Source organism: Phaseolus vulgaris, chromosome 7, assembly GCF_000499845.2.
Source record: "Phaseolus vulgaris cultivar G19833 chromosome 7, P. vulgaris v2.0, whole genome shotgun sequence".
In the NCBI taxonomy this organism is placed as follows: Eukaryota; Viridiplantae; Streptophyta; class Magnoliopsida; order Fabales; family Fabaceae; genus Phaseolus; species Phaseolus vulgaris.
This window is the reverse complement of record NC_023753.2, coordinates 12,286,933-12,297,680: the sequence shown is the minus strand read 5'-3', so window position 1 is coordinate 12,297,680 and position 10,748 is coordinate 12,286,933. Positions and strand designations below refer to the sequence as shown.

General features: G+C 33.8%; 2 long non-coding RNA genes across 3 annotated transcripts in view; one reads left to right on the top strand and one right to left on the bottom strand.

Moving 5' to 3' along the window:
* LOC137828678 (uncharacterized) overlaps positions 1-5,699 on the top strand; it is a 6,426-nt gene extending 727 nt beyond the window's left edge. The window contains exons 3-5 of the long non-coding RNA XR_011083945.1: positions 1,156-1,745; positions 4,294-5,177; positions 5,255-5,699. This is a non-coding gene — a long non-coding RNA (uncharacterized lncRNA). The remainder of the gene's footprint in view (positions 1-1,155; positions 1,746-4,293; positions 5,178-5,254) is intronic.
* Positions 1,395-10,368, bottom strand: LOC137828677 (uncharacterized). Of its 2 annotated transcripts, none has more exons than XR_011083943.1 (7): positions 10,019-10,368; positions 9,532-9,633; positions 7,522-7,599; positions 7,070-7,179; positions 6,729-6,978; positions 2,828-3,035; positions 1,395-1,772 (listed from the first exon to the last, which is right to left on the bottom strand). It is a non-coding gene; the product is annotated as an uncharacterized lncRNA (long non-coding RNA). The 2 variants fall into 2 exon arrangements; XR_011083944.1 differs by lacking the exon at positions 1,395-1,772 and adding an exon at positions 2,490-2,709.
* Between the last annotated feature and the right edge of the window lie 380 nt (positions 10,369-10,748).

The following is a 10,748-nucleotide window of genomic DNA, read 5'->3' as shown; positions in this document are numbered from 1 at the left end:
GGCTCTTCATTTACCTTTTATTTTTCTCTTTTTGCTGAGATCAGTCAGTAGTTGTTGATTCTAAGGAGCTGAAAAAATGCATGTTTGGGTGATCATTGGCCCTTTTCCTTAAATATCTTCATATTTTTAGTTGAAGGTATGTTGAGAATATAGATAGGAATAACACCAATCACCCTTGTTTGAACTATATGGTCTAAGCATAATAAACGATAGAAGATGAATCTTTTTTTAGGCTTTGAATGTTCTGCTAGTTTATCGTCTTTATTTATGGTGTTTAATGTGTTGTTTGGACGTTTTTAAGTGTTAATGGCAATGTCTGTTGATCTGATACATAATGTAGAATTTAAAATGATCATTCAAACGCCCGTGATTTACAATCCTACCACGCATTAGCAGATGCATCATCCAGTCTTGCCTCTACTTATTTATCCTATTCATTTTTATGCATCTTATTCTTTGCCTTCACCATTGATTTTTCTACTTGCAATGTTACGTTTAGAGTAACATCACCTACACAATTTTATGTGAATTCAAAGTACTATAACTTAAAACATCAACCTGATATAGCTTGAAACAGTGATGAGTTTGATAACTGTGAAATTTTATCCATGTTAATAGACATTGAATTAACATTTACGTTGACGTATGTTTGACGTCTTCACTGCTGAATCTAATCTAAGTGGTGGACAAATGAATGTTGCTTCAGATGTGGAACACGACCATGATTTGGTATAGCATTTAGCTGCGATGATAAGGATTTACTTCAGAACATCCTCATTTTTCTATTAAGCTAATTATTTCAAAATAGAGTTTTGAATCGTAGTCGGAAAAAAAATGACTTAGGAAAACACGTATATGCTTCAGATCAAGTTTTCAGAGTTTGAAATGGGAGTTTAAAACTGTTTCTTGCTTAATTGTCGAATATGGCTCATCAGATACCATATTTTCTATGCGTGTTTATCTTGTCTTGCCTTTTCACCCTAACAATTTATGTAACATATTATCAAATGTTGTTAAGAATAAGAATTGTCTTATTGGCCTTCTAGTTTTGCATTTGTACCTGATCCAGAATATTAGTATAAATAGGAGTGTTGGGTGTATGTTTTGTATCATATCCATCACAAACTAACATACTTCATTTCCCGGTAATTTCAGGATTTCAATAAACTTTGGAAAACAACTTCTGGGCAAAGATGAGAAACAGTATGAAATGAACATCACCCCCGACAAGCTCACTCTACTAAGATCCAATACACCATCAGAGTGGTCAATGAACCAAATGAGAAGAGCAAATTATCAAGAAATTCCTGTAGCTGGAAGTTATTAGATGAATGAGAAATTGCTGCATTACCCAGGACCAAGTTAGAATCTCCCTCTAATTGGACAAACTAGCCGAACAGAAAAGAAAACATTAGATGGCAACTTAATGGATGGAAATAGTGTTCTGGATCACATTCCAGGCTCCTACATTCAGCCGTGGCCCTATGAGAACAATGGATCAAACAGTAACACCTTTGAACTACTGCTAAAGAACGCAAATAATATAGCTTCTGCTAACAGGAATTTGGATGCGAGCAATAACATAGCATCAAGTAATTCAATGCTGACAGAGTTTTATCCTCAGGCTAGCGGTGCAGATTTACAGAGATGCAATATCCATTCAGCTTCAGACAGCTAGCTCAACGAAGACATTCACTGTCCAGTCCCAAACAAACTGGAGGGCATCTTCTCTGAGATACCAAATGGTAACTTACTTTTTTTCTGCAATTCAACTACAGATAGAATCTTAGAGATATGCCTTTCTAATGTTATTCCGCTTATTCAAACACAATAAACTTTAGACAAATGAATATTAAACAACTCAATTTCATGTCACATTTAGCCACTCAAGCTTAAACTAATATATTGATAGTGAACTAAATCTTTAGGTTCCATAACGGTTAATTTGCATAAAGTAGTTTAATATCCATATTAGATTAACAGTAGAGAGAGTCTGATTACAATATGAATAAGAAGTTACAAAACGTATTTTACTATAGTAAGTTTGAGCTATTTATAACTTCACAAAGATGAGCTAACTATGCTGAACTAACTATAGTAAAGAAGCTAACTGTAGTAAAGATAACAAAACTGATTTGTTCCAGAGATTCCAGAAAAGAAAAAGAAATACAACTGAGTAATGTATATACTCCAATACACCCCTACAAGCTCAAGAGTGTGGTGGTGAGTATCAGAGATCTCACATCCACTAGAGATAAGGTTAATTCATAATATATAAGTGAGTTCAAACCTCACCTTACAAACCGGTTTTGTAAGGTTGAGTTAAGCTTAAAATACACTTTTTAAGAGTGAGCATACAAATCCGCAACTCTAAGCTTGAGCCAAAGAGTCGTGAATTGAGTAGGAGGCAAGGCTTTTAGTGAGAACATCAACAATTTGGAAAATTTTGCAAAAAATAAGAGATTTTATTTCTTGTCGAAGATCTCATATTGATTAAAAATATGACTATTTTATAACATATAAATAAATACAAATCTCACTTTATAATCTAGTTTTGTGAGATTGAGTTATACTTCCACTTTCTAATATGGTATCAAAACATATCCTAACAAGATTTGTTGGGTCTATCGTGTCACTCGTTATCGAACCCCTCTCTATTCTTACATTCGAGATATCCAATTCTTGGCACAAAGAGGTGTGCTAGAAATCCTACATTAATTAGAAATATGCCAAATTATAGTTATATAAGTGGGTGCAAATATACTCAAATCGAAGTCAAATGGAACATCATCGCCCTTTGGGCTGGGCTCATGATGTTTAGACAAACCTGTATGTGGTGGTAACAAAAGTGAGGGGGCTTCACTGGAGCTAACTGTATAGGCTACACAGACTAACTTTGGTGGTGGCGCATGACATTGCATAGCAACTCACTGGCAACGCAACTATTGGCATTGTGATTGTCACTGTAGGGCACACCTTTCTGGCCCACCATTGACTTCAATGTCCCAAGATCAGAAGCTCTCATACCAAATTAACTACATAGAGAAATAAAGAATTTCTTTATTTATATTCTCATCACCTCTTTGTAACAATCAAACTTATTGAAATAAGGAAATAAAAATATGTTGAAATGAACATAAAGATTTTAAAAATATTTTCTACCAATCAAAATGAAGATATTGAGGATATTAAGGATATTAAGAAGTGAACTTTAAACCTAATTCAACCTCATAAAATCGACTTATAAGGTGAGGTTTGCACCTATTTATAAACTATGAAGTGTCTTAATCTCTAGTCGATGTGGGATCTCCTACACACACCCCTCACGTTGAGGCTACCAACTCGTGCATGAGACTATATATTATGAGTGGTCTGATAGCGGCCCGATAGCAGGTAGCCTGATAAGCCCAACAATCACTCACTAGGATAGGCTCTAAATGGTTGTGATATCATATTAAGAAGTGGACTTTAAGCCTAACTCAACTTCATAAAACCGAGCTTATAAGGTAAGGTTTGCACCCACTTATAAACTATGAAATGTCTTAATCTCTAGAAGATGTGAGATCTCCAACAGCATTTAATAATCCGTTATTTAAAGCAAAAGCTTTTCAAAGATTGAGTGAAGCCACTAATAGAGGAGGAGAAGAGAACAAGGGCAGGTTAGAGTTGTTTGGTGATACTATATTAGAATAATAGAGTAGGGACCGAAATTGATTTCTTATGAATGAGAATTATAAAACCTAATTTACTATAGTAAGCTTCAGTTATTTATAAACTGTAAAAAGATGAGCTAAGTAAGCTGAAAACTAACTACAGTAGAGAAGCTAACCGTAGTAAGGATACCAAACTGTAACTAATAGAGTTCAGTTAAGCTAACAAACCTTCAGTTTGTTATAAAGATCCTAAAAAAGAAAAAGAAATACAACAGTGTAATGAAAGAGGGACGGGGGAGAGAAAAGTACCGGTACTATTTGACACTCACAGAAACCCAAAAGATATTTGGTGCACATAAAGTGATATAAAAAAAAGTGATTGCTCTTTAAAATAGCATGAATTTATAAACATTGATGATGAATATAGACAATAACTTTCTTTAATAATTAATTTATTATTTTTCTACATTGTGAATACCTATAACAGATATCCCTCACACATCAAGTAAGCAGCAAAGAGACATGATAAAAATTGTGATGTTAAACCACAACAAACTCCATTTCTTTTAGCTGTTTGAGCACTACCTTCTTGCATTCGTTATGAGTTCAGCAATTGATTGGTGAGTCACTAAAACTGCAGTTACAGGTGATTCTTACCATGATTATAATCTGAACTCCGTGCCAATAGCTGAAGCTGGTGCAACTGCTAGTTTTACCAATTTTGTCCCATCAGTACCAAAAATGATTGATCAAATCAAATTTGTGAACAACCAGTTTTGTACAATATCGGATTACACGATAACTGAATGCACAAGTCAGGAGAAAGACAAACGAAAAGAATTGGTTACTTCCAGAGAAAATGAAGTTCAGGAATATTGTGATGGACAGCAACAGCAAATTGTTGATCCATCATCTGCGACAATTTCTACAACATATGTGGACCAAAAGCGTTCTAACAACATCTGTGGCAAGGGAAATTCTGGTCTGAACCAGGAAGGAAATAATGGATTTATGCAGCAGTACATTCATTATGCAAAGGAAATTGATAATATCCTCTAAAAAACATGGTTTGAAAACCTGCAGAAGACAGGAGAAAGGATTTTTCGCAATACTGCAAAGGGTTCTCAGTTGGTGCCTAACATCCTCTCCAATTCCATTGAAGCAAAGGGTTCCAAGAGAAAATATTGCAAAAGCACTAAGAACAAACATGACTCGGCCACAGATTCTTTTGATACTTCCGGGTCCCAAAAGACTTTACAAGCTGATGAAAATTTCAAAGGTGTAATTCCCACCAAAGATGTCATTAGAAAGCAAAAAACAGAAAATAGATGCCATGCAAAAGTCAGTGGAAGGTCTCCAAGAAAAAAAAATGTCTAAGGAGAATCCACAGGATGCAAGGAAAAAAGACAAAAAGATTTCTATCACAGTCAAATGAAGAAATGCCAGATATCTACATTAAAAATAGTAGATTTGTAGAGAAGCAAAAGATTAGAGCCAGCAGTTGTGAATGCTTTGCTACCTCAGGTAATGTGTTGTATTAAAGGAATGGAATTTTCAGTAAACATATAATTATAATTATTATATGTTCTCTGATAGAGCAGATAACTTGTCAACTGGATGATCTCAAACTTGAGGAGAGCAGGATATTGAAGATGGAAGGACAAAAGGCACTTGTTCCTTATATTGGAGATTGCACTATAGGGTATTGTGTTCTCATTGGAGGAAACATCATTTCTTGGAAAAGCAAGAAACAAAATGTGCTTGTCTGATCTAGTGTCGAAGCTAAATATAGGGCAATGTCGTCTCTTACTTGTGAACTTGTATGAGTGAAACAATTTCTTCAAGAATTAAAATTTTGTAAGATCCAACAAACGAAGATTTATTGTGATAACCAAGTTGCTCTCCACATTGCTTCTAATCCAATGTTCCATGAGAGGATTGAACACATAGAACTTGATTGTCATTTTATTCAGGAAAAGTTGTTGTCAAGAAATATATACTAAGTTTGTCAGATCCAATGATCAACTTGCAGATGTGTTAACCACCAGATCCTCAAGGGGACCTCGGATTGATTATTTGTTCCAAGCTTGGTACATACAATTTGTATGCTCTAGCTTGATGGAGAGTGTTAGGATAGGTATTAAATATAGGTAATCCATAAGGGGACCTCGAATTGAATTTAATTGTTCCAACTTAGATTGAATTTATTTGTTCCAAGCTTGGTACATACAATTTGTATGCTCTAGCTTGATGGAGAGTGTTAGGATAGGTATCAAATATAGGTAATCCTTAAGGGACCTCAAATTGAATTTAATTGTTCCAAGCTTAGATTGAATTTATTTGTTCCAAGCTTGGTACATACAATTTGTATGCTCTAGCTTGATGGAGAGTGTTAGAATAGGTATTAAATATAGGTAATCCTTAAGGGGACCTCACATTGAATTTATTTGCTCCAAGCTTAGTACATACAATTTGTATGCTCTAGCTTGGTGGAGAGTTAGAATAGGTATTAAATATAGGTAGTATGGTTGTATTGGAAAACTCCTATATGAGTTGTTTATTTAACATTAAAATGTAATCAAATCTCATAAGCTCTATTTATCATATTTTCAGTCTTAAGCATTTCTTCATTTGCCATGCTAAACTTTGTTAACAAAGGAAATAATAGAACATTTCAACTAGTTACCTCAATAAATGGGGCATACTAAAATCTAAATTTACCAAACCTAACTCAATGAGAATTTCAACTCAATACCGTACATGCTCAGCAGGTATATATAAGTTCACATAAATGAAAGAAAGCAGTATTTGGCAATGGATTTGCTAAAAAATATAATGCACCAGTTATCTCTTCCAAATGATCACCAATTCAGTATCGGAAGCCAATTCACCAGGGACCAAAATAAATTACTAGACTAGGGTGTAACTCTAGGTTTAGCAAAATTTTCATAACTATCAAATGTCAACAATTAAGGAAAATGATAAATAATAATCATAAGCTATTCTCACAACATTTATAACAATGTCATATTAAACCATCATCTACACCTTCAAATTCCACAACTACGTGATTACCTTCTCCAATAAAAAGATAAATCCAGATGTTTGTGTCAATGTATGTATCATCATTTCCAAGTGATACAATATACAACTAGTCAACCGATATAGTTTCCGGAAATATTGAGCCACATTCTAGATGCTTCATTCAGTGATTAGTACTCATCTGCATCTACCAACCTTGTAATGGTTCTTAACAATTTCATGCTTCATTTCAGGATTTGTTTGTGTCAGAGGATTTGATCAAAAGGAACATGCACCTCGTCCTCTTCAAGCCAGATTGCATTTTACAGCAAGTAGGTTAGCAAAGAGAGGAAAATGAAAACAATAATAATGGGACATGCAGCTAAGATATTTACCATCAAAAGCTAATAATATTGAAGATCCAACTTCCTAAGGTAATTGTTGGCTCCTGAGTAACAAAAGATCATTGAATAGCATGTCTCAGCACCTTCAAGTAGTCTTTTTTCTAACATGAAAAGTATATACAGAATGTTACAAAGAAAATAGAAGAATTTTCAGTTTAGGATATGAAATCCCATAACAAGCGGGATTGACCTGTAAAGCATTTCTATTCAAGCATGAAACATACATTCATTAAAAACATGCTGACATTATATTAAAATCAATAGTAACTATTGCATTTTTATCAGTATAAATAGTTGATAATAAACACAAATAGCAGAAATCAATAACAAAAGTTTATTCATTCATGTCATGTAGGTTTAATTATTCTCCTACAATATATATAAATACACATACATATACATATGATAGGAAAAATAACAAGCAGGAGAAGCAATAAATGTACCTCTTTTAAATGACTAGTTAACCACTAGATGTTTGTTATGAGAGGGCTATGAGAACTACGTTCACGGCCCATGCTCATCTACAAAATACAAGAGACATCTTGAAGTAAGAATATGTAACTAGCGAAAAATTCAGTTCATTTTAATTACGCACAAATTCAATTCAAGAGCCAAAGGTTGTCTTACAACACAAAACTCAGTCCTTCAAACAATAATTTTATCAGACATTAAAAAAAATAGTTTTGATGGATAAAGCTTCCAATTAGCATTCAATATACCACAGTTTTTGTTGGAAATACAGCTTAAATCCTAGCTTGTCTTGCTAGCAGACTCTTCAGAGGTTGTCTTAATTGCAATTTCAAGGGTGGGGATCTAGTAGCGCATCAACTAAAGATATGGCTTAAATAAAATTTACAAAACTTGGATAATTTTCACCTAACAAGTTAGTTTTGTGGGTTTGAATTAGACTCTAAACACAAATTATAAAGTGATATCAAAGTTTATCCTAAATTCATTGATGGGTCACTTACACTTGTCACACTCCAAGCCTGATGCCCTTGGCACAAAGCAGAGTGTTGGAAGGGTCCAATTTTCATTATTAGAAAAGGGTCTCCAAATATTTTAAGAGAACCCTAAACTAGACATTTGGCCTAAATAAAGACAGATTTACATTTTTTATATTTTTTCCATAAACCAACCCTCAATTACTAAGTTGAATGGTGAACTATTATGGCATGATGATTTCTTATTCTTCTAGATTTTTTTCTTATTTTTCTTTGTCCTCAAACGAAAAAGTACAGTTTTCACCCTATTTCATTTTTTATTTTTATTTTCCTTCTGTGGAACCGAAAGTAGCCTAAGTTTTGCATAGAATAGTATGACATGCTTAGTGAAATACTTAACTAGCGCGGCTATACCCTCTTAACAGCCAGCTTAATATTGGGCACTGTATGAGCGCCAAAGTCTAGCAGCTCTAGTGGTGGTGGGAGCTTGGCCAGCATTTGTATGAAACCAAGCTCCATCACAGTTGAAGACCCACTGACTCCCATGGTCAAACACAAACACAAGTCAAGTGGCTCCCAGAGTGGTGATTGGTCCACTGAATTGTGCAAGAACAATCATGTTCACCTTGATACTTTAAGGGAAGGTTCCCCAAGCACTTGGGTGCTGATCAGATTAATTGAACCTTTAAACAATCTTTTCCCTATACTTTAAGATGTCATACACTAAAAATAAGCATTCATGGCTATGATTCTCCAAGAGAAAAAATTGTGCATACATGTGTCAGATACAAGAATACAACCAACACTTAAGACTAAGTCCAAGTAAACTTAGATTCAATACCTCCAAGTTCATAGAACCATCATTACAGAACAAAAAATTTCAAGCAAAATATGATCCCTTTTTCACAATATTATGCATGGGTCATATATATTATGGCAAATTTGTCAGATTCCATTGTGTCTTAAGATGTTTACTTGTCTTCTGTTCTCATCTTATTTAACAAGTTACAACGATTAATTACAACAATATATTCAAAAGCTTCATATGTAATGGGTATGCATGGACTGGTTTAAGTCTAGCTTCGAAATCTTAAATATGGGCTTTGATAAAGAAATACAACCAAACTAAACTGATAGTTGAGAAGGAACTTATAAACAATAATTTATGTCTGTGGTCTACCAGTATCTATTATACCTTTTTATTTTTAAATGCCTACAAATTCATCCAATAGGAATGTATATAAATATTAAGAAAGATAATCTGTCAAAACATAAGCAAAGCCCAGTTACAAAGTTTAGAGTGGCTGATACTGACCCATTCATCCAAAATAAAGCCATCTAAACGCCAAAATACTGGATTCTCTACAAGATTGTTTAGAGGATAAGAGGAGTTTAAGATTATTATCACTGACATATTTAGTTCCGTACTTTTATTTGTATTTTTTTCCCATTCAAAAATTGCAATAAGCCAACAATTAGAATTTGATATATTGTATCTTGAATTCAAACCTTGAGTATATAGGTGTATCAAATACTCGAAGGAAGAACTTTGTTGTCCAAGTCCTACCAAGTTCAAGCATGACTGTCTCCTATGGAGGATACCTAGGATATCTGCAAAGAAATAAAAAGATAGACCTTACCTTGTTATTCAGTTAAGTGCAAAAGTTATATTATTCCATTTAGTTTTCACCACCACCCACTAATTATCATTCACAGACAAAGAAACATTCGCATAAAACAGAGCACCATTAGCTGATAAAGAAAACAATAGATCAAGAGTACAATAAATGAAACACAAAAATCCTTGAACAAAAATGGCATAAATTAATCAAACTAGTAGCACTTAATTATATGTTCACGATAGGTAACAAGACACATCTCTGTTAGGAATATCAAAGCCAAATTCTATTCACCAAAAATGCAAAAGACAAACCCTTGTTCGATACAATTGAGTTGAAACCAGAAGATAATTCAGTTAGAGGAGGTAGATACTCACGAAATCGTTCTCCGCTTTACTTACATGCAGTTCCCAGTCATCAAAATGGCTTTCCTACAGCAGAAGTGCTTCATAAAGTGCCATTACACCTTAAAATCTCCGACGATCTGCGATCAGAACGCTGAGCGATTAGCGAGAAAAAAAAAAAAGTGGAAGAGATAGAGAACGAGAGAGAGATGGAAAAAATTAGGGTTTGGAATTGGAAAGCGAAGGAAAAAGATTAGGGATGAGGAAGCTAGAGTGGACGAGGAGAGTTAGAACAGAAGGAGAATGAAACAAGTGTAACTGTTATTGCCATTGTTCTTTTGCCGCCACTTATTACTTCCCTCCTTAACTTTTCAAAACACTTTGCCCTACCATTTGCAAGGAAAATTAATTAATAGTGCAATTCGGTTTAGTTATTACGAATATGATTAAAAATAAGTTATTACGTATATAAGTATAAGTTGTGGTCATTATGAAACGATTTTATTTAATGAAATTTTTCTAAATTTACACAAATTCATATTTATTAAGAAGAAGTCAATAAAAAATATTTTGATTATTATTATAAAGTTGTGGGGTGTTTGTTAAGATTAGAAATTAATTAATTGAAGTTGTGGTCTTTTGAGTGATTTTAGGTTTGGAAAAAAACGTGTTTATGCTATACGACTTCAGTTGATTTGAAAATTAAATTTCTTTAGGAGTCGTGCAGGTGTTGAAAGAACTTGAGTTAAATTTTTATCCATTG